The sequence below is a fragment of the Solanum dulcamara genome, chromosome 12, assembly GCF_947179165.1.
Source record: "Solanum dulcamara chromosome 12, daSolDulc1.2, whole genome shotgun sequence".
NCBI classification, from domain to species: domain Eukaryota; kingdom Viridiplantae; phylum Streptophyta; class Magnoliopsida; order Solanales; family Solanaceae; genus Solanum; species Solanum dulcamara.
Window position 1 is genome coordinate 11,764,285 of NC_077248.1, and position 24,939 is coordinate 11,789,223.

Below are 24,939 nucleotides of genomic sequence, written 5' to 3' on the forward strand. Positions count from 1 at the left end.
ATTTAATGGCAAAAATTGAAAAAATTGATCACTGGATGACAGAGTATTTGAAAAATGCGGGGTACAAAAAGTGGTCAAGAATTTATGCAACTATCAACAGGGGGAGAATGATGACTTCTAACATCGCAGAATGTATCAATGAATGTCTTGTTGAAGCACGAGAGTTGCCTATAATTGACTTTTTGGAGGAGACGAAAATGTTATTTGGTGCTTGGAACTGCAAAAATAGGGAAATAGCATCTTATACAAAACATACTTTGAGTAGAAAATTCGAAGATATCCTAATAGTAAACACAATGAAGTATTTGAGAATGAAGGTACACATTAGTTATTTTTAAGTATGTAACTTCTTGATACATAGTTTTTGTTTTTTTCCAGTTTTGTATTCATATATGTGATAATTATTTCCTGTAGGTTGTTGCTTCATCAGATTATCTATATTCTGTTTATGAATCAGGTAGAAGATACATTGTGTGTCTTGAAAGAAAAATATGCAATTATGGCAAGTTTCAACTAGACGAGATAACATGTCCACAGGCAATTGTAGTGTTAAAGAGAAAGAACATTATAGACATGCACCCATACTATTCTAATTACTACAAGCTAGAGGCATTGACAAATACTTATGAATTGCCAATGGTTTCAATGCCAGATAAGAAAGATTGGTCTGTTTTAAAAGAAATTTTGGAAGAAGTTTTCTTGCCACAAAGATACAAAAGGATGCCAGGAAGATCAAAGAAAGGAAGAAAAAAGAACTCCAGTGAGAAGCTAAGTACGAGCACAAATTATTGTGATCGTTGTGGTCATGAAGGCCACAACAGAAAGACTTGTAATTTCATTCCCAAAGAAAAATGATATTTTGATTTCTCAGGATACATTAGATTTGGATCATGTACTTACACATCTGCTTTTTATTTTTATAATGTAGTAGTTCCTTTTTAAATAAAATTCATACTACACAGATTTTTAACCTTTTGGTGGTTGTATTTGATACCTAGTTCTACTTGGTAGATACCCATGAACAGATTAAAACTCTATGTATTAGAAAAGTAATTAAATATCAATAATTGATACATGCATGGTTGGTAATTATTTTCATTGTAAGTTACTTGATAGTGATGTAGTAAAATTTATTAAATAGCAAAATAAATAGATTAAGTAAGTTATTTAAGCTGACAAATGTCACTGATACATCATATAAAGTTATAAAATCATTTAACATTTATGTGAAAATGGTAAATTCAAAATATGTCTATGATACAAAAAGAATGTGTCAGATATTTATTTAGGATTATTTGGTACAAGGCACTACAGGTGTTTTGTTGTAAATGTATCAGAAGCAGTAAAGTTTGATACATGAAAATCTGATACATAAACTTTCATCTTATATTTGAGTTTGATACATTGATTATTGATACATGATCATTCGACTGATTTATGGTTGATACATAGAAGATTGATTTATTAGCTTTCAACTGATTTATGGTTGATACATAACAACTTGTATTGATATAAGTTGTAAATCTCATTAAGTTGTAAATGTATTACAAGTAGTAAAGTTTGATACATGAAAATATGATACATAAATTTTAATCTTATATTTGAGTTTGATACATAGATTACTGATACAAGACCATTCGACTGATTTATAGTTGATACATAAGCATTGTTACAATGCACCACATATTAGAAAGGTTAAGTATCATGAACAAAAATTGATATTAATTTACACTTAATATGTATAACGCACCACAGTTTCAAAATTCCCCATAGACATGAAACTGATACAAAGGATTATGGTACGAACAACTAAATTTATATTCAACAACATTTGCTAAATTGTTGAATAGCCAAAAAAAATATTTACTGTTGGTGCCAAAATAAAATTTTGCATTCTACTACTACCATTTTTTAAAAAACACTACTCGACGTCCATCGGTTCTCCTTGACCAGGAGCGATGAAATCTCTCTTAGATTTTCTTGGATTGTCATTTTCACTAGCATAACCATCCTTGACCTTCCGACAACCATAATTCCACAATAGTGAGATATATCTTGAACGGAAGTATTCGGCATGTAGTCCAGTAGTTGGAATAAAAATTTCATCACTAAGATATTCAGCAAAAATAGTTAGGAAAATACCACAATCCCTGCAAACAAAGAAATAACCAACTTTTAAAAAATAAAAATGACATTTTAATGAATTAAATATGCATATTTGTTAATACTCACAAGCTATCGCTTTCTTGTTAAGCAATTCTTTCAACATATTCAGCTGAAAAAGGGTGATGTGCTTCAAGCATGTTATCGATTGATTTATTCTTGTATGAATCAAGAAATGACCAATCAGTATGTTCAATATTCTAAAAAAAACCACTATCGTGAAGGTATGTAGGTAGCATTACTACTATCTTTTGAATCTCTGGGGAAGGGTTGCTACTTCTTCTTCCAGATGATGAATCATAAACGCGTATGAACCTCTGTTTCAACACAACTATTATCAGAACCCAATGAAAATCCCTATCACAATTTACTGGAATATATACCTCATCTACCAAATGCTAGGACAAACCGAGGGAAATTGAGAAATTTTTTATTATATTCTTCACAGATCTCTCGTGATGAGCTATAACAGATGCTTGTGCCATGTCTTCTTGGGTAGAAATATCAAGTGGAATGTGATAGTATCGTGTTTGAAAATACAGTTTGTTATTGTGTATTGATATTGATTGTCCAACTGCATCTTGGACTTCTTCTGAATGTAGTAAAATATTACATCAATATGCTTCATATTTTAAGAAAATATTAGTTATACAAACTGATACATAGTTAGTAAATAGAGTAGAAACTTCTGTACTAGATGTATCTGATTCATAGTATTTATGTATCAAACATTGTGTTTGACATGTAACAGACAATGTCTTGTGCTGTATCAAGAAATTATTACCTCATTATTCCAGCATTTGCTCGGCTGTGATATGAGGTAGAATCAGTTCTTATCTTGAGAAAATGTCACTACAAAGTCCATTTTTTCAAATCCGAATGAAAAACACTTGGATCTGTAGTGTTCGTCCTTTAGTTTCCGAATGAAAACTTATATTAAAATGAGAGTACATATATAATAAACAACTTTTATTGATATAAGTAGTAAATATCATATTTACTTGTTGGCATGCAATTTTAATAGTCATTTATCTATCCATTGGGAGTAGTCAGTGATAAGCTCGGTTGGGGGACTATAACATATGTCAAAACCTTTAAAGGAGTGTGTTTGATACCTATCAATCGATATGTTTTCCTTATCCTTTTCACTCGACCCAAAGTTCGTTAGATATGGTGATTGTAAGATTTTAGAAGGCAGCCTACTCCTTGGAAGGGTGTCTTCGCATCATATGCCAACACATTGGGTTTGGATGAAAGAGTGGTAGGTATATGACTATTACGTAGTAGACATTCAACTTGAACTACTTTTTCATGACTAATGGCAGTCAATGGCGTGACCTGTAACACCCCCTAAATATTATTGATTCATGGATCCTTTCTTTCATGAAGTCCAAATGAATTATCAAAGTTTTCTATTTAATTCAAGCATGAAACTTTATGGATTTTTTATATCATGATTTCAAATGCATAGATTATTAAATATTTGAAATTTAATTACCTATCTTATATTAACTTATATTGGCTTTTAAATGCATTAAATTATTAATTTATCAAAAGTCCTTATATGAAGGCATGAAAAGATTTTGATCATGTTCTAAAGTATTTTGATCATGTTCTAAAAGTATTTTGATCATGTTCTCTCATGCCTAAAGTATTTTGATCATATTCTAAAGTATTTTGATCATGTTCTAAAGTATTTTGATCATGTTCTAAAAGTATTTTGATCATGTTCTCTCATGCCTAAAGTATTTTGATTATGTTCTCTCATGCCTAAAGTAATTTGGGCATAACCTTTCATAGGATAGTCCAAATTAGGTGATTCAAATTTCTGACTAACCACAACATCATTACCTACAACTTTCATGAAAAACATATCTTAAGATTCAGAGTTTAAATAGATCAAATAAATTAATCTTTGCAAGACATAGTGCTGTGACGGAATGGAGTATTTGTAGAATAAAATTCATATCTCGATGTAGAATGCTCCAAATTGGATGATTCTTAAACTAACTGAAACTAGATTTCTATATCTACAAGTCTTATGAGACACCAAATCCTAATAAGGAATTTATCTTATTCAAACGCAGCTTTGAAAACGGATATTTCGTTAAAAGAGATTTCATCTCACCTACCATAGAAAGATCTAGAACCATTTGACATCATCCATGACATCAAAATTCTCCATTGAATTTTCAAGATCATCCTTTATGATTATGTTTATTTATTGTTAGGTCCCTCCTCTACACCTATAAATACCCACCTTATATCCTCATTTTATTCATCAAGCTTTCTTAAGCAACTCTTCTCTCTATATACTTTTTACTCCTTCTCAAATATAGTTTTAACTTTAGTAGTATAAAAATACTACTCCGGTGATTCTTATACTCCGGGTAGTACACAAAACAAACCGGCGAGAAGAAAAGGTTAAGGGTCCAAGAGTGTTCCAATTCGAAGTAAAGCTTCGGATTTAAGGTATGTAAGATTTTCATAGCATCAGATTGAGTTCGTCTATGCGACCAATATTTAAATTCATTATAATTGAGTTATAGTTGATTTTTATCCAAATCTTGAATCCTAAATAATTAATTCTTCTTCTATTGAGTTAGATATATTTATGCATTAATATTATTATTATTGTTATCTCTCATATTATTGAAATTATTGTTCATGGCTATTTTTCCATGAATTCTAATTGATTTGATGTTCATGAATATTTTTACATATATTTTGAGTAAAGATGTTGGCTTTTTAATATTTTCATTGATAAAAAGAGTGATATGAATTAATACTATATATGTATTTTATTGAGTTATGAAAGAGCAAAAGAGTTGAGTTTAAATAAATTTGAGTAAATGAGTTTTGAGAAAGATGTTATGATGAGATGTAAATGATGGTTTTGAAATATAATGATTGATGAAGAGGTAATGAGATGAGTTTGATGATTTAAATTAAAGTCCAATGAGATTAGATGATGAGATTAATATGAACACATATTTTTGGAGTAGTATTGAGCACCGAGTTGGGTAAGAGTTTAATTGACTCAAACCCTAGAATTACGTAGCCAGCGTAGGATGGAGGCTATGCCTCTTAAGTCCCAAAAAGAGGAATTCGATGAGTGGATCCAAGATAATGATGTCCTTTACCCTGGAAAGGTATTGGATGGATGTGGCAATGACATCGCTTTATTGTATCATCGCTAGATCATAAGTGATGGTTGTCGGTTAGAGAAACTCCCAACTGAATAAGCATTTCTTATTATTATTTTAAATTTGCATTACATATTAATGTTGAGATGATGTTGAGTTCTGAGCTAAGTTTTCCTGATAGGAATTTCTTGATATAGTCCTTACCTTCTTGCCATTTTACATACTCGTACATTCCACGTACTGACGTCATTTGACTTGCATCGTTTTATGATGCAGATACAGGTATTAGAGATCCTCAATAGGTGCATCATTAAAGATCATTATTTTTCAGCTATTTGGTGAGTCCTTCTTGTATTCGGAGGAACTCTCTATCCTTTTATTATTTTTGAGTATTATGTTTCTTTTAAGGTAGTCATGGACATGTCATTGTCACCATCTAAGAGTATTAGAGGCTTTATAGACAGAGTTTGATGATGTAATTGGAGTAGTTCTCCTTAGAAACTACTTCTTCTAAAAAAAATTCTTCTTTCATTAGATGTTGTTAATGGAGAGTCCACATTAGAATTCTTAAGTCTTCCGCTGATGAACAAATGAGTAATGAGACCAAGTGATTCTCTCAAAAGTTAGAGATGGTTTCTGAGTGCTGGTCATGTCTAGGGTACCTTCTCGGAGCGTGACATAATGACTATTTATGCTGGAACAAATGGCTATCTTGATTCATTAGAAGTTGGGTCATTCCACTTGCACAACTAGACTGAGAAATTATCATCATTTATATATATTGAAATGAACGGTTTACCATTACTGATTAACTCCTATCTACCACATTCTATGTGATTGTGCAACATAAATCAAAAGAAGGGGTGTCCTGGTCTTTTTTATTTTTATAAAATGTGAGTTGTCTTGGCACAAAGCCAAGCAAGTCCAAATTAAGTCCAGTTTTGCTCTTTTTTTCTATTTTAGCCTACCTCACTAATTAAGAACTAAGAGACTTAGTGAATTTAATTAGTACCAAAAAAAACCTCTTGGCGAAGAGTCAAGAAATCTAGACAAAAATTAAATTGAATCTAATTAGATTAATTTAGGGTTAGAGAATACATGATAGAGAATATGGATTCTTTCGCATCTCGATTCAGTTTTTGAAAAAAAAATGATTCATCGAAGAAAAAAGTCAGAAACAACAATCACATTCAAGCTAACATTTTGATTTTAAACAAAACATTGTTAAAAAAGCAATCTATATTGTCAGAGAATATATATGTTCTGGGACGGAAGGATTCGAACCTTCGAATAGCGAGACCAAAACCCATTGCCTTACCACTTGGCCATGCCCCATTTAGATTTCTATGCGCTACTAATAAAGTATATTGCTGGTTTTGTTTGTTTGTCAACTCTAGCCCAAATATCTATAAAATAGATTAGATTGATATTCTAATTTTGCTATGTTTTTAGTATGTGTAGATATAGAATTCAACTTAATTTATTGATCATTAAAGAAAAAGACTTTCGATTGCACAACCTCCTTCTTTTATCCCATATCATCTAAAGGCAGGTAGTACCCAAAGACTAATTTTGAAAAAGCAGTTATCTTAATCACGACGTTCTTAAATTGGAGAGCCTACACTTCCATTTCAAGAAGGTTGGTATTAGCATTAGCACTCGGTTAGGTGCTAAAGGTAGAAAGGTAGATATGTAAATCACTTAGTCCTTGAACTAGGGATAGGGCCTATTAATCAAATTCAAATAGAGTATCTGTACTAAAAACGTTGCTAGGCTAGCGCGGCTCGCTTCATTCTTCAAGCTTCTCCCCCTTACTCAAAGAAATAATTCAACTAACAGTTCAAACCAAGAACAAGAAATGGAAGAACGAAAAGTCGTATGGATTCACAAAGACTCTGTGGCTAAAAAGTAAAAAAGATATATCGAAGTAGTATTGATTATTCAATAATCTTAATAGGAGTAAGAGACTTGGAGGCAACAACTAGAATGAAATATTATTTAATCGTGGAAATGACATATCGGGCACACCTATCAGAATCGGAACAAATCAATTACCAGATCCACTTATCATCACCGGCATAACAATAAAAATGATCATTAAAAAGCATGAGCGATTATTAAAACATTATAAAGTTGATGATTCCCACCAAGAATTTAATCGCTGGGTCATGCTTATTCCTCGGAGAACTTAATCTTGAAAGTTAAGCATGTTGCTACTAGAGGGCAAAGGAATTAGCTTATGATGAAGAATAACAAAAAAAATCTTTTCTCTCCAATCGAGGTGATAGACCACCTTATGACTGATGTGATTACCAGTCAAAGGGAAAAAAGACGAGGTTGAATGCGACTCTACCAATACCTATCTCCTCTAGAGCAAGAAAAAGAAACTCTACCTGGTATTGGTAATGATTAACATATTCTTTTTTTTTGAGAAAGGGGAACCCTTACTTAAGAAGAGAGAGTGGCCGAGGAAAAAAACAAGGCAAGGGATAAAAGAGAAGTACCCGTCCCCAAGCAAATGTGGACTCCCATGGCTTTCTTAGAAAAGAAGCGAGTATCCCTCTCTTTCAATTGAGTTGATCACCTCCCTTCACTAGTTAGAGTTGTGCTCTTCCTGAGCAGCTTGCGTCTGCTGTTGGCGGAGCTACTTCTTCTTACTAGATGACTAATGTCCACCAAAGCACAGACTCTACTCACCCACTACTGGACTAGTCTACGGGCTGGTAAGACTATTCCACTATAGATTGATGGACTTATTAATTTGTTGACTCATTCAAGGAGTTAAGACTGGCGGTTTAGTGATCGAGCGAAGGATTGGTTCCTCCCTCACTGTACTGAGGGAAGCCTTTCCCACTTCATCTCTTATATAAATATATATATATATATATATATATATATATATTCTATTATTCTGTTGGATTTTGCAAGCAGTTCCAACCACTGCTGGATGTGATTCCAAGAGCTGAATGAAAATGAATATCACACAGAAGAGTTAAGACCAGGCTACCTAATGGAATGTTGTAGGATCGGAAACAGAATAAGATTGAGGAGCTTTCAGAATATAGAAATGTCAAAAACAAAGAAGGTTTTACTCTTGAACAGAGTTGGTCTGCTGATAAGAAAATGGAGTTAGATTCGGCCAAGAGTAACCCAAAATTAAAATAATCATTGAAAATGCCACACCAAATTATCCGTTGGCGGGAATTTAATTTTAACAGAAATACCAGAAAATATGTTTGATGAAAATGAAGGATATAAGCAAGAGAAAAGGCAGATTTGGCAAAGTACTTACAGGATGGTTGATGCTCTTGTTGTCCCCATTTGGGTTCAATTTTCTAAATACCCTATCTAGTTGAGATAGTTACCTCCTCGAGGCATGGGTTTGAATATGGTCTATGACAGTTTTAGATTTGTTTTCTCTTGAAACAGTAGAGGAATTATTACACATTCCAAAATTATCACCACCTCCAGTATAATAAAAAGGTACCCCTCATACTATCCAAGTACTGAGTTCCAGCATTCCTATAGTTATGAATGCTTGTGGAAGCACCCTTAGAACCATGAATAACTTCTGCATTATGTATCATCACAGTTTCTTGCATATTTTTGTATTGTTGCTTTCTATCACTCACATCACACTTATTTTGTTCACTTATCTTGCCTACTCTTTTATCCAGCTCTTCTATATCTGAGTTGCTAGAACTCCTATCCTTTTTCTTTCCTCTTTTCTTGACGCCTCTTTTCTTCTTCTCTTTTACTCTCCAGTACCTTATCAGAGGGTGACACTTTATTATGTGCTTTCTTAGCCTCCGAATGTTCCTCCTGCAATTTGCGCTTTTCCACCAATCTAGCAACCTCCTCTCTTTGCTTTTGCTCCTCCTCCGATAGCTCCTTCTCTAACCTAGCCTGCCTCTTTTCTTTTGCTTTTCTTTGAGATTTTTCCAATCTGCTCTCCTGACAATTCCCCCCATTCTCCCTTCTCTTATCCAACATTGCTATTTACTCTGCATTCATTGAAGCATCATCATTTTTAGAGAAACTAATCATAAAAAATAATCAGCCGAGCAATAAGATACTAGAAAAAAAATCAATCAGTGCCTTGCGAGCTAAAATATAAACACAAGAATATGACTTTTCTGCTAAGCAATGCTCCTTATTGAAAAAACCACTGCCATACTTGCTCCAAGAACTCAACTTCCGAACAGAATAACCCCTGACCCAATTCCCATTCTTTAACAAATCTTGTCCACACATCCACCTATTATTTGGATAAACCTTCCTTTTTAATATCTTTTCTCCTTTCACAACTAAATCTTTCAAAATCTCAAAATTTAGAAACCCCACACAGGCAATTCCAGATCAGGTCTCTTTGATATATGCCCATAATAAGAACAGATAAACTTCCCACCACCAGGATTCTGAACTTTATTCGAAGTCAAACAATTCCTACACTTTCTTGTTGCTATTTTTCTCAATTTCTGCATTTCAATGGTAACAAGTCTCTTCCTTTCTCTACGGCTGGAAATTCTTCTCACCTGCCAAGCTGAAATCCAAGGCATAAAAATCTCATACCACACTAGCATTAGCAAAAGTACCATTACACACTGTAATGACCCGTTAGGTCATTTTGAGAATGAGTCTTTTTTCCTTCATAAAAGACTCATTCCGTACATTTAAATTGTAAATTTTAGACTATTCGATAACTTCATTTAATTAATTGATGGGTGATTTTAAATAATTAATTTAATTGATGGGCTAAAGTGTTAATTTATTTAATACTTATACCACTTTCCTTATATTTAATAAATTAGGTTAGTAGGATTTGTCATTTTAGTACATAATTAATTTAGAAAAGAAAAAGAAGGAAATAAATAATAATAATAATAATAATAATAATAATAAAAAAATTATATATATATACACACAATCTGATGGCATTAAGCCATCAGATGTGCGGCGGCAAACAAGAAACCGCAGAAACAAGAAAAAAAAATATGGAGGAAGAAAAAAAAGAAAGGGGAAAAGAAAAATAAAGGAGAAGAGAAAAATAGGGATTTTCATTCCAAAGCGTCAAGGTAATTATTCTCATCCTTTCCATTAATTTTTCATGTGATTATGAATATATTTTTAGGATATATTGGTGGAGAAACAATGTTGAAATAAGAAAATATGATCCTAGGGTTCTTCATATAAAATCTTGATTTGGGGGTCGAATAACGATCCGTTTTAGCTGAAATTTGACATGTGAGTTTATTTTATCATGAGTGAACATAATCGGAAAGAAAATTTCAGATTTGACTTCAATGACATAGAATGAGCTAGTTCCTGAATTTTGATATATTAAAATAGATAATTAAATATTAGGTATATTATATATTATGAATTACATTAAATTTATAATATTGGGGTTCTTGGTTGCTGCTGCAACATGGGTGTAATTCTTTGGAATTATTGGATGACTAAATATTTGGCTACATTAGTGACTAATTAGGAGTAAAAATTATACAAATATTATTAATTGTTAATTGGAGGAATTAAGCCATAACCCTAGACTTGAAATTTTAAAAAAATAATATAATATTTGATTTATTAATTGGCATCAAGATTTAGGAACTTGATTATAGACTTGTGTAAGTTTGGGGTCTAGGCTAGACATGGGTGTTGTTAGTTTTGAAATCTTATTGTGGTTAATTATTTGTTTAGATCATACTTATTTGGAAACCCAGCGAAAAGGGAAGGCTCGGGTCTCGGAGTAATTGCGTGATTATTTAAGGCAAGTGAATTTCTAAACCTCAGTTTAAGCTTATAGATGCTTGTATTTCCGTGTCATATATACTAGGAAGTAATGAGAATTGGACTGGATTATCGACTGTATGATTGACCTTAAAAAATAGAGATGAGGGGTATAAAATGGTGATCTAATGACATGTATTGGTGGAATTGATATGTTGTGATTTTGGGCATGTGAAATGACTATGTTGATGTGAGATAGGAAAAATTATTGTTGTTGTCATGTTATTATCGTGAATTATATGAACATGAATTGATTGCATTGGTTCTGACATATTGTGTTGAGACTGAAAATGATATGAAACAAAAGGGGTCGGGCCACACGCTCCGTGGCAGATATATGAAACAAAGGGGTCGGGCCACACGCTCCGTGGCAAGTATTATGAAATAAAGGGGTCGGGCCACACGCTCCGTGGCAAGATATATATGTTGAGGGGACGGGCCACACGTTCCGTGGCAGGTTACATGGACAGAAATGTCCCCCATGAGTTCCGGACTGTGATTCAGCGAATGTGTACCGATAGGACAGACATGCATCATTTCATTGCATTGCATTGCACCTTTCTGACATTTGTGAATTTGTGTTTACCCCTATATTGCTCTGTGTATGTTGAACTTGACTTGGTATGATTCATTGATGAGAATTTGTGGACTATATTACTGTTGTTATTGTACAAGTGTAGAGTTGGGCTGATTTTATGCAGGTTGTAGTTAAGGAGGTTCGGTTGGGAGGACAGGAGTACTTGTATCTGTTAAGCTTTGCTTAGTTTTAGTTATCCACTTGCTGAGTACCGTGTTGTTTGGTACTCACCCCTTGCTTCCACACTTGTGTAGGTTGTGAGCCCGGACCTGCTTGAGCTCCTACTATTTTCTACTACATCCGAGGTTATCAATTCTGAGTGTTGAGGTAGCTGTTACATCCATCTAGCGGACACCTCTTACTCTTTTATTATGTTTTAGTCCTACTCTAGAGACAAAGACATTGTGACTGTATTTTCTTTCGTACTTCGATAATTTATTAGTGGCTTGTATACGTGACAACCAGTCTTGGGGGATTTAGGAGATTATTTATTTATTTTTGACTAAGTTAAACCTTGTTTTATCTCAATTACTTCCGCATTTACTTTCCGTTGAGTTTTAGGCTGACTTGTCTCGATGGGTTGAGATGAGTGCCATCACACCCGAATTTGGGTCGTGACACACACACAAGCCTTGGCAACGTAATTTCAAACCAAAATGCAGGAGGCAATAGCTGTGATAGTGCCCATAAACCAACCAGAGGAATCACCAACCATAGAAACATTGTAGCAACCCCTCTCGACCATCTTTGAATCTAGCACAGTATATAAATTTTCCTCTAACCCACACCTATCGTCCCGTCTGGGAATAATAAACAGTAAAAAATTAAACCAGACCCCAAGTAATATGGGCTGCTTGAAGTGCAATGACCCATAAAAGAATTAAGGTTTTTCAATCTCTATAATAAAAAAACTCCAGAATAGGTCAACTATAACAATGTCATTTCAAACAAAGATATGATAACCCTAGTCTCTGAATTTCACTTCCAATTCAAACTATACGCAAATTCCAGTCTTTCAATCTTCTGAACCTTAAAAAGGAGATTTGAGATAAATCCCCTATTTTCAAGCGGAACATAATCATGATTAATTTTAAAGGAAAGGGTTAGGGTTTCTGAATAGTATTTTTCGTTTTAGCTAGCTAACTCAAAATTACAAGAAATTAATATTTATCTAAAGTAAGAAGCTATAATCGAGGGGCTCACGATATCCGTATTGATCAGATATTCAGCGGCAGCGGCCGAAGACGGTCGTTTTGGTGCAATTTATCGGCCAAGAAAGCTACGATGACTGTTGATTAATTACAGAGAAATGTGGAGTGACGAGATAAGAGGAAGCTCGATGAATTATATATAGGCAACTGTTGAACCGGATGATAGAAATGAGATCATCATATCAGACCGGTTTACAAGAAGTTTCCCATCATAGTTAAATAATACATCAATAACATGTTATATTGTGCTCAAGAAAATTATTTGAATGCATACGACTACCATGATTGTATCCATCAAGATTGTATGCATCCATACAAATATTAGAGTAATGAATTCACTCTATTTCATTGTATGAGTGAGAATACAGTTTATTGAGCGAGCACATATAATATGTCTTAATTGTATGGGTTAATATAGTGAAATTAAGTGAAGGCATATAATCCATGTGACTATATCAATCAAGATCGTATGCATTGATACAATCATTAAAGCGACTGAATACAAGCGATACAAATTGATACAGTAAAACAAATGAATATAAATCAAAATTAGAGCGAATAAATACAAGTTGGTAACAATAGATACATGGTAACAATATATACAAGTGAGAGCTAGTTAGATTGTAGATGTGTGAATAAAAGTGAAATTAAAAGGGAATGAATAAAAGTGATACAAGTAGGAAACATTTATACAAGTAATAAAGTTGATAACAAAGAATATAAAGTGAGCAGATACATGCTATTAGGGAATTGATACAACATTTAAGCAAATTAATATAACCTTTAGTTAATTGCTACAACCTTTAAGCAATTTGATACAACCTTTTGATAACTGCTACGACCTTTAATTGAAATGATATTAGAAACTAAATCCAAATAGCAACTATAAATGGTAAATAGGTAATTATAACTACTGACGGTAAATATGCTCCAAACTATAGCTACTTATGAAAGTTACTCCAACAAATAATTACGAAATGAGCTACTATTTATGTATTTACAAAACATAATTATAGTTTTGATGTATCAAGCGAAAGAATTGTATCATGTGGGTATCAAATGTATCAATGAAAGAGACATATATGTGAATATCAACTCGGTTGTATCATACGACTATCACCTCTATCAGCGCATAATGTATCACTGGAGAATCGCGTTAAAGAGCTGTATCAATAGGTATCAGCTGAAAATTGTGTGAACGGTTGTATCAATGTTGATAGCTACGTTTAATCTATTTTCTTAATATTATAACTATATTTCACAAATACAATATAAATATTTTCTATATTACGTAAAAATTTCAAAATAATACCTCGATAATATTGTATAAAGACTTGCAAGAGTTTTAGATGCTACAAACTCGTGCAAATTTGTTCAAAAAAATTTCAAAATAATATCTCGATAATATTGTATAAAGACTTGCAAGAGTTTTTGATGCTACAAACTCGTGCAAATCTGTTCAAAAAAATTTCACAGTGAAAACAAATATCTACTATTATCATCATAATATATTCTTATCATTATGATTGTTATTATTGTTGTTGTTATTATTATTGTTATTGTTATTCTTATTGTTCTTATTATTGTTATTATTATTATTGTTGTTGTTATTATTGTTATTATTATTATTGTTGTTGTTATTATTGTTATTATTATTGTTGTTGTTGTTGTTGTTGTTATTATTATTATTATTATTACTATTATTATTATTATTATTATTATTATTATTATTATTATTATTATTATTATTATTATTATTATTATTATTGTTGTTGTTGTTGTTGTTGTTGTTGTTGTTGTTATTGTTATTGTTATTGTTATTATTATTGTTGTTATTATTATTATTCTTATTGTTATTGTTATTATTGTTATTATTGTTATTGTTGTTATAATTGTTATTGTTATTATTGTTATTGTTGTTATAATTGTTATTGTTGTTATTGTTGTTGTATTTATTATTGTTATTGTTATTATTGTTATTGTTATTGTTATTGTTATTGTTATTGTTATTGCTATTGCTATTGCTATTGCTATTGTTATTGCTATTGTTATTGTTATTGTTATTGTTATTGTTATTGTTATTGTTATTGTTATTGTTATTGTTATTGTTATTGTTATTGTTATTGTTATTGTTATTGTTATTGTTATTGTTATTGTTATTGTTATTGTTATTGTTATTGTTATTGTTATTGTTATTGTTATTGTTATTGTTATTGTTATTGTTATTGTTATTGTTATTGTTATTGTTATTGTTATTGTTATTGTTATTGTTATTGTTATTGTTATTGTTATTGTTATTGTTATTGTTATTGTTATTGTTATTGTTATTGTTATTGTTATTGTTATTGTTATTGTTATTGTTATTGTTATTGTTATTGTTATTGTTATTGTTATTGTTATTGTTATTGTTATTGTTATTGTTATTGTTATTGTTATTGTTATTGTTATTGTTATTGTTATTGTTACTGTTATTGTTACTGTTACTGTTACTGTTACTGTTACTGTTACTGTTACTGTTACTGTTACTGTTACTGTTACTGTTATTGTTATTGTTATTGTTACTGTTATTGTTATTGTTGTTGTTATTGTTATTGTTGTTGGCTTACTCTGTCGACTTCACTGTTATAAGGTACCTCAATCTCTTCTTCTTCTTTTGATTCAAAGCTCCTAACTTATTACACGCTTTAGTCAGATTCCTTTGTCAAAAAAAGTGATCGGATAATTCCTTCATTTGAGCTCAAACATAAATTTGAGCTTGCAATATCACTTGAATTTTTTTGAATTGAATATCTAAGATAAAATTGCATACAATTATTGTAGAATTCGTATAAAATCTTGAATGTGGTTTCTTCACGCATAAAATATTGTTTGGTTGTTTGAAAAGTACAGAAGATGAGCTAAAACTCTATGGAAAGACATTGATGAAATTCAGAGCTTAGGTAATAAATTTCCAATCTCCATGATTATGATTTGTTCTAATTGGATGTTATTGGATTATATTGACAACATCTTAAGGATTCTGAATCTCAATTTTGGAATGATTAAGCGATTTAAGTTGAGTGAGTTAAAATTCAAAAAAAATGATAAAAGGCTATAGTAAAAGTGTATATTATGTCATTCAACGAGACTTTTGCTCTTTACATAACATCGTTATTTTTTTTGTATCGACGCTGTGGGGTAATTGTATAAAAGATATAATTCTAGATATTGTCATTAATTGCTCAATTTCTTAACTGACATATGTAATTAACGCACCAATATAACCAATTATATTGATTTACAGAATTTACTTTCTTGATTTATTGTAAAATTGTAAAATTTCGTAGCAGTAACAATATATCCTAAAAAATTGTAAATCTAAATTTGACAACTTTAGAATTGATGCGATACAAACCTACAAAATTGATATATGATGTATCATAATATCTTTCTGCTACATGATGTATTATGATATCTTTCGGGTACATGATATATTATGATACCTTTCGGGTACATGATATGTCATGATACCTTTCGGATACAAGATGTACCATGATACCTTTCAGATACACAATGTATCATGATACCTTTCGAATACATGATGCATCATGATACCTCTCGAATACAAAATGCATCATGATATCTTTTTGTGTGTATATATGTATATCCCATGTGTGTATTATATATGTGTACATCACATGAATATATAGGTGTCACAAAGACATTTTTTTAGGTAAATGTTAGAAAAACTAAGCTCATTCCCTATAGCAGAAAAATAATTATAAACAAATACCCTCTTTACAATTAATACCCCCAAAGCACGCGACTTTCCTTCCTTCAACAATTCAAAAAAAGGAAAACTTTGCTTCCTTCCCCAATATAATCCCTTCTCAATTCTCCTTCTTCCCCAATTCAAATCAACACTTCATTCCACAATATTTTATCAATGAAGGAAATTGTGATTCTTCTACAACATGATGAAAATTGAAATTTAGAGCAACAACATCATGAAAATTGACATTTAGAGCAACAACACATCAATTCTGACCTTGAGAAAATAATAATAAAATCTACTTCTAATTATGAAAATTTAGTCACACAAATTTCAAATCAACTCAAAATTGACCCTTCTGAAACATCGAGACCAAGTATGTAATTGCACCTAAATTTTCAACATTAAAAATATCTAATGATATTAGCTTGAAAGTCTATATTATGTTGAAGAAAAATAAGCCAGAAATATGTTGTTATAGTACATTTAGGAATAATCAGACATTCAGGGAAAATCACACTAAAATATATATACTATAAAACCTAAGTCATTTGATGGTACATGAATGATACTATCATTATATATTCATATATTATCATGATATTAAAGTAGTATAATTGAGGAACAATCACTATTTCACAAAGCCAATCCTCAATTCTTAATGTGGAACATCTAAAGAGGAACAACCAGTCATTCAGGGATAATTGCACAAATATTGAATGACACCATCACAGTATATGTATATATATATATACTATGATGGTATCATAAAGATTTTCCTAAGTTATTCACTAGTACATGAATGATACTATCACAATATATTCATATATTATCATGATTTTGAAATGGCATAATTGAGGAACAATCACTGTTTCTCCAAGTCAATCCTCAATCATTAATGAGGCATTTATAAGATTCTCAATAATACAATGACAACATATTGCATATTGTTATGATATCATTGAGGAACAATCAGACATGTAGGAAAAAATACATAAATACTAAATAACACCATCATAGTGTATATATATATATATATATATATATATATATATATATATAATATGATTCTATCATAAAGGCAAATTGGGCCTAGGTTAGGAAGGGGGAACACTGGGTAGTTTATTTGGGCCAAAAAAACATAAAGGGGGTTAATTAAAGGATGGGCTATAAGCGGATAATTAATTTATTTTTTTGTTGTGTCCAATAATTATAGTTTTCCATAAAAGTTATACTAATATTTTCGAAAAAATTATCAAACTAGTCAAAATTAACAACTTATTTATGGAAAATAGCTATAGTTTTAAAATATTACCAAAACGAGCAATATGTTGTTATTATAGCAAACACTTCCCTTCTCTCCCTTACATTGCCTCTCTCTCACTTTCCCTCTCCTCTCGCACTCGCTCTCTCTCTACATAACGACCCGAATCATCATTAATTTAGAGTAGAAAAAATTACAAGAAAATTCACTCAACTGGGTCCCACCATCCAGCCAGAGCGGGATGGTCCCACGTTAGCGGAGCCGAGAACATGGGACGGAACTTAAGTCGTGATTTTCTTCTTTTTCCACTTCTTCCAAGGAGATTTTAGAAGCGAGGGATACTGTAATAACCCTCCAAAAGACTGATCTTGACTTGGGATGAAAAGGGGAAAGAATCTTAGTATTGAAAGGCTTTCAATCGGTGGAATTCGATCCTGTCCTGCCTATAGGACATCTGGAACAAAGGATTTCAGCAACATTATCTCTCCAGTGTTGCTTGGCGTCAAGATAGGCTAGGCTTCTCTTCTCTGAGTAGTAAATCTATACCCATTGTGTAGTATAGAAGGAAATTTAATGAGAAATCGTATAACTAAGCTATGGGTCATGGGTCATGGGAATAAATTCAATTGTATTAATGTTTAACTCGAAGTGACCCAACATGTCTCCATTCGCTCGCCACTCTCCTTCCTCCTCCCCAAATATTTTGCTATTATCCATAATTAAGCAATTAAACGATAACTATAGAGTCTTATTTAATGCTAAAATATTATTGTTTTGATAAACTTTCCAATATTTTTCTCGTGTTCCAGTGGAGAAAGGCCCAACTCACCTTCTAGCTCAAGGATAAAGCTACTAAAGCATTTGCTTTATGTCTCCAAAATTTTGAGGCCCAAAAAAACTTAACAGTGAAAGTTTCATCATTTTAATTTCACTTAAAATAATATATAAAACAATAAAAAAGCGTACAAAATTTATTATCTAAAAAGGGAAAAAAAAACTCTCCACTTTTTAGCATTAATATTTTAGTACTTTGAACTAAACAACTCAAACTCCATATTGATAAATAAACTTTATACATTAAAATCCTAGGTAATGTATTATAAATAAATGGCTAACATGCTATTAACTAAATTAATCCTTACATTCTATAAATAATATTATTACTATATGAAGTTAAACACTATATGTGAAGCTTTTAACAGTAACAAAAATCTATATATAATATAAAACTAGATTAAAATATAAAGTGACGCGGCATCCTTCTTTGGCCAAGGATCCTATTTATCTTTTTTCTTCTTTTTTGACATTTTTTAAATTTCTCTCACTCAATCTATTAAACAATCAAGTGATCAATAATATTTATATTAATTAAATGGACTAATAAAAAAATTAAGGCCACAACACCTTTAAAGCTCAAATAAAAGAGCCGTTTGATTCTTACCATTAATCTAAAATGAAAAATGAAAAGTCCTTATTTAATTATAGAAGTTGAAAGCATTCTTCCTATTAAAGTATGGATTCCTATATTACCCCAATTCATTTTTGATTCCTATTCTTAATGTCTTCAAATTTAGGTCATTCAAAGAAAAATGTTAATTTGTAATAGCCGAAAAAAGGTTAAGTTTGATGAGCAAACTTTCTTGATTCTTACAAAATGTGGCTTTATCTTTCGAAAGTTTAACAGTAGAGAGTTTTCTCCCTTTTTTTAATTTTTATTTCTATATTTAAAGACTTTTGGGATCTTTGAAATGAGGTACATATAAAAAACAACTGTTCATAAATAATAGGAATATTAATTACTTATAATGAATGTTATTATATTTATAATTATTAATGGTAAATAATACTCCTATATAGTAATAAATAATTTTATAGTGAAAGTTTTGATAATATTAATTCCTTTTCATATATCTCGACTAATTTCTTTCAAAAAATCGTTTCATAATTTTGTAAACCACGTGACGCACGAATAAGTTCACTAGTATAATGATAAAAATTAAAATTAACTCCTCATTTTGATATAAGGAAAGTGATGAATGATTATGCGACTTAGGGATTGCTACTAAAGGTCCACAGACGCTAATGAAAACTTTCATCCCTATAGTCCACTCGGTGATAAATAGTCCTCCCAAAACAACATAAATACATATTAAAGCTCATAAGTATAAAAACTGTCCATATATCTTAATCATAAGTGAGACTAAGCTCAAAATTCATATCATAAATCATAAGTGAGACTAAGCTCAAAAAATCATATCTTGAATCATAAGTGTTGTGCGACAGTGCTCAAATAAATCTTTCTTAAACATATCTTTACTTCTATGCATGTGACTTTAAACATGAGACAACTTGAAATCATGAATAACCTATAAATACTAAAAAATAGCTTTAATAACTTCATAAATAACCTTGACACATGCTTGGAGAATCACAATCATATAAGAAAACATATAGTTCATGGTAATTCAATGAGATACATAAGAAATTTTTAATAAAAACTTTAACATTGCAGAAAAATCATAGCTCGAAGAAGATTGGGTAAAACCCTAAAATTAAACACAATTCATCATATAATCACAATAATTTAGGCATGAAAGTGGAATGAATACTCTAATTGAAGCTTTACATACCTGAGAGAATGAAGCTTGAAAGAAGAACTTCATTGGAAAACTAGAAACCCTAACTTTTGCTTTTCTTGCGGTAGTTTCTGAGTTGAGGGAGTTGGGAACGTAGAAATTTAGGAGTGAATGAGAGGCTTTAATAATGAAAACTGATTTCCTACACGTTTAGGGCTATTTAGACAACTCTTCAAGGTTTTTAGGACAAAAATACCCTCAAAAAGATGAAAATAGATGAAATTTGGTCGTCTAACGTCGTTTGAGTGACAGACCGTCACTTAGGTCATAAAAAATGGCCCCAAAATGGGCCTTTCTGCCTAAATGTGACGGCCAAGTCTAATAGGCCATCACTTTTCCTGTCAGACATTAACAGCTTGCAGCGTCTTTGGTAAAATGTTCATAACATTTTACTCTGAACTCGGATTAATGCAAACTTGATGGCGTTGAAAAGAAGACTCAAAACTCTTAATTTGATAGGTCATAGGACACCTAAAACTTTATATTATTGGAGATGTGATCATTCGAAGTTGACCCTTATATAAACTCATGTGAAGACTTAGTCGGTAGAAAAGCTTTGCACTTGGCTTGGTATTTAAGGTTTCTTATAACCATAAATCATATATAGTACACTTCAAATACATAGGACTAAACCTTAACATACATATAAAAGTTATAAATCTTCAGGTTTGGGCTTATACCAAATGGAGGAGGGATTGAATCTTTCCTTAAAAGTTGTCGGCGTTACGATATCTCCCCCGTGGGATCATTCATCCTCGAATGAAAATCAAAGCTAGAATAGACATAGGAATAAAGTAAACCATGATTCCTCTGGGATACTTGTTGTTACACTCCACACTTTTAAACTTGGAATATCTCTTAAGTTCCTTAGATATTATTATGAGAACCGTATAAGCTACGACACTATCAAATGACTCTAAGGAAGGGAGAATGTGATACCCCATAGTAGAGAAGGTTGGACATAGAGTCATAAGGATTCAGAAAGAATTGGAGGCCAAGTAATGAGTCGTAGGACTCGATTTACCTACATAATCTACTAACTTAGAAGTCTTACATACCTAAGCTATTTGAGTACATACCAAGCTTGCGTAGCACGGATTACATAGGCTCTTAAAATAAGACGAGATTACGAACCCATGAGGAAGAGGAAAAAAAAAGACACATGGCAGCCAATGAGGAAGTGACACATGGCAGCACCTCAAGCAAGTAGGTGACCCACCCGTTTGAGCTCAAGTAGGTGACACACCTGCTTGGGGGAGGTGGCCCACACTACCACGTGGCAGCCCCTCCTTCAATGCATGGATATGGTGGCCCAATAGGTGCTGGACACGTATCCCCCTTAGGGGATGACACATTTCACCCCCTAAGACCACCTATATATATATATATTATCCATTAAACTTCAGCTTTCATTCATTAAACTTCAGCAAAAAAAGTCAAGAATAAACCCTAAACTTGGAGAGAAAAGTGTGGCGGCTAGGAGGAAAAAAATTAGGTAAGTCCCAATTTCGTTCCGTAAATTAATTATTCAGAATATACCATAATTATATGGAGGTATTATAAGTATAAAATCATCGCTTGGTGCAGACAAAATGGATAGAAAACAGTCCACGCAGTTTCAGCGCAACTAAAGAAGTTCTGAGGTGCAATTTTGGCTAGCTTTGGCCAATTTCAGGTAAGGTAAGGATTCTCATTTAAATTTGGACTTTATGGGGTTTTTATATAGTGTATTATAGACCTTGTATACTGCTGGAAGTATAAAAAAGGTCGTGGAATGCTCGACGATAGAAACGATCAAAATTGAAGTCGTCATAGTTAAATTATAGTCAAAATGAGGCATTATGTGTGTGGAGGCTGCTGTTGGTTGTGTGATGTGTGTTGCAGGGCCTAAATGTGTCCTAAATGAGGTGGGGTATATTCTGGTTGCATCCATATGACCCCCCCTTCTTCGTACGGTTAAAGGGTTTGCAAAACAGAAACTAGAAACCTTATTTTGGTATCGTAGTTTTGAGCGAATCGTTTGGAGTTTATGTGGTATAAGATTAATGTGAATTGTATATATATTCTACAGGATATTATTGTTGGTTGGCTGTAGCTATTAGGAGTATAATTGGAAATTCATATAGGGCACATTATAGGGGAGATGCTGCCCAATTTTCGCTAACTCTTTAACTAGTTAAGGAACTAGTCGAGAAGGCAAGTGAGGAAACGAGTTCTATGAATAATCGTAGGTAATCTAAGGCGCTGAAAAGTCTAAAGTTATTGATACTTTCATTGCTTCTATGTTAAATAGGTTTGGAGGACGACGACGTGGACGTGATTAAGGGAAGTCTGTAAGCGGTATGTAAGGCTATTCTTCTTTCTTTTGGCATGTCTTAGATATAAGTTATAAATGGTTTATATATGAAATATGGGGATATTTCCATTCGTAAAGCTCTGAGTATAGTTCGTAGTTCTCATCCACTTTGTAATGGTAGAACTCCTGAAATAGTTGAGTTACTGCCCTTTTAGGCTTCTATATGATAAAAGGTAATATATGTAGAGTCTATTGCTTCTTTCTTTTGGGATGTCTTTACTATAAATGAAATGAGATATGATATGAGTGTAGAGGTAGTTCCAGTTGTAAGTTCTGAGTATAATTCATGATTCGAGTTCACTCCTAAATGCTAAGGCTCTTAAGGTAGCTGAGCTATCACCCTCGAACCTGCTATACGTGAGATAGTAATTGGACACATAGGAAACAGGAACTATACCTCTTATTCACTTTTTGATGCTGAAGCTCCTATTCCTAAGTTCTGAATATGCTATATGTCTCCTATTCACTCGTTGGCGGGAAAACTCTCATTGTAGTTGAGCTACCTTCCCTGAACCGTCTATATGTCGATTAGTAGTGGGGCTATAAGCTCCCATTCCTAGGGACTCTGTAATGATAGATGTCCTTGATTTCCTTAAGCCGGTTGGCATTACAATAAAATATGTCTACAACTCCTAAGACTTCACTTAATGTAGCCCTAAGGGCACTCAAAGGGCACCTGAGATGATTATTATCCTGATCCACGAATGATAGTCTATATGACTACCTTATTAAGTTTCAAATAATGATCCACCTGTGCGTGGATGATAATGACACTGAGTCCTATAAAGGGCCGGGTACGATATATGATAATGACATCGAGTCCTATAAAGGACCGGGTACGGTATATGATAATGACACTGAGTCCCATAAAGGGTCGGGTACGGTATATGAATTGGAACCAAGCCATTGGGTATTAGACCTTCTATGTATATATTTATATATTCAAGGGTACGGCGGGGGCTCTATCTCGCCATATGTTGCTGTTACTATTCTTAGAGGTTTGTAGACATATGTATGTGGGTTGTTTGTGAGTTCATTTCGATTGTGCCTATACGGCATGTTGTAAATGTTTTAATGTTATAGCAGCCTTGTCGGCTTGCATGTCTTTTCATGATATGGTTCAAATGGAAGGGGCCACACGTATACAAAAAAAAGTTTTAACTCATTGGGATTTTGTAAGTAGTATCACTTTGTGCATAGCTCGATTTGACTACAACAGATAGGTATATATACAGGGTCCAAGTCGGACCCCAGTCGCGGATTACGAGGTTAGGTCGTGACAGAAGTGGTATCAAAGCAGTTCGTCCTTAGAGTATCTACATACCGTGTCTAGTAGAGTCTTGTTTATCGGTGTGTTGTGCACCACATCTATAAACAGGAGGCTACAGGGCATTTAGGATGTTGTCCCTCTTTTCTATCTTACATCGTGCAATAGAGCTATATTGTTAGGATGATCTTTCATTAACATATCATTATGCTTATAGTGATGTCTCTAATGAAAGAAACAACTGCCTAGAAGGGCAAGTCTGTAGTGGGGGAAACTAGCCAGATCACGAGGGTTACTAGGGCTCGTGCCCAGTTTATGCCGGGGATTGTGCTGCAATCAGCGAGCCCTACTATGCCGCCACCTTCAGATGAGCTTAGAACAGCAGCAGCTACCAGTCTTGAAACTCTAATGCCTGAGCCTCCAACTCCACAGCCAAGGCCGAAAGATAGGGCCATGAGAGATGCAGTGCAATTATTGACTAAGATAATGGCAGGGCAAGCTCGAAGGCCTGGGTTAGGAGTAGATGATACAAATAGACAAGATAGTTTAAAGGTCCGTGACTTCCTAGCCTGTAACCCTCTAGAGTTTCATGGATCGAGACTTGTAGAGGATCCACAAGAGCTCATTCAATAGATGTAGCGTACATTGTGAATAATCAGGGCCTCGAAGATGAAGTCGGTCGAATTGGCTTCATATCGGCTGCGTGACATAACCGTTAATTGGTATGAGTCCTGGGAATTATCGAGGGGTTAGGGTGCTCCTCCCGCAATCTGGG

The 24,939-nt window shown here is 32.7% G+C and overlaps 1 pseudogene; it reads right to left on the reverse strand.

The window, feature by feature from the left end:
* Positions 1-1,921: 1,921 nt before the first annotated feature.
* LOC129875599 (uncharacterized) lies at positions 1,922-23,505 on the reverse strand (annotated as a pseudogene).
* Between the last annotated feature and the right edge of the window lie 1,434 nt (positions 23,506-24,939).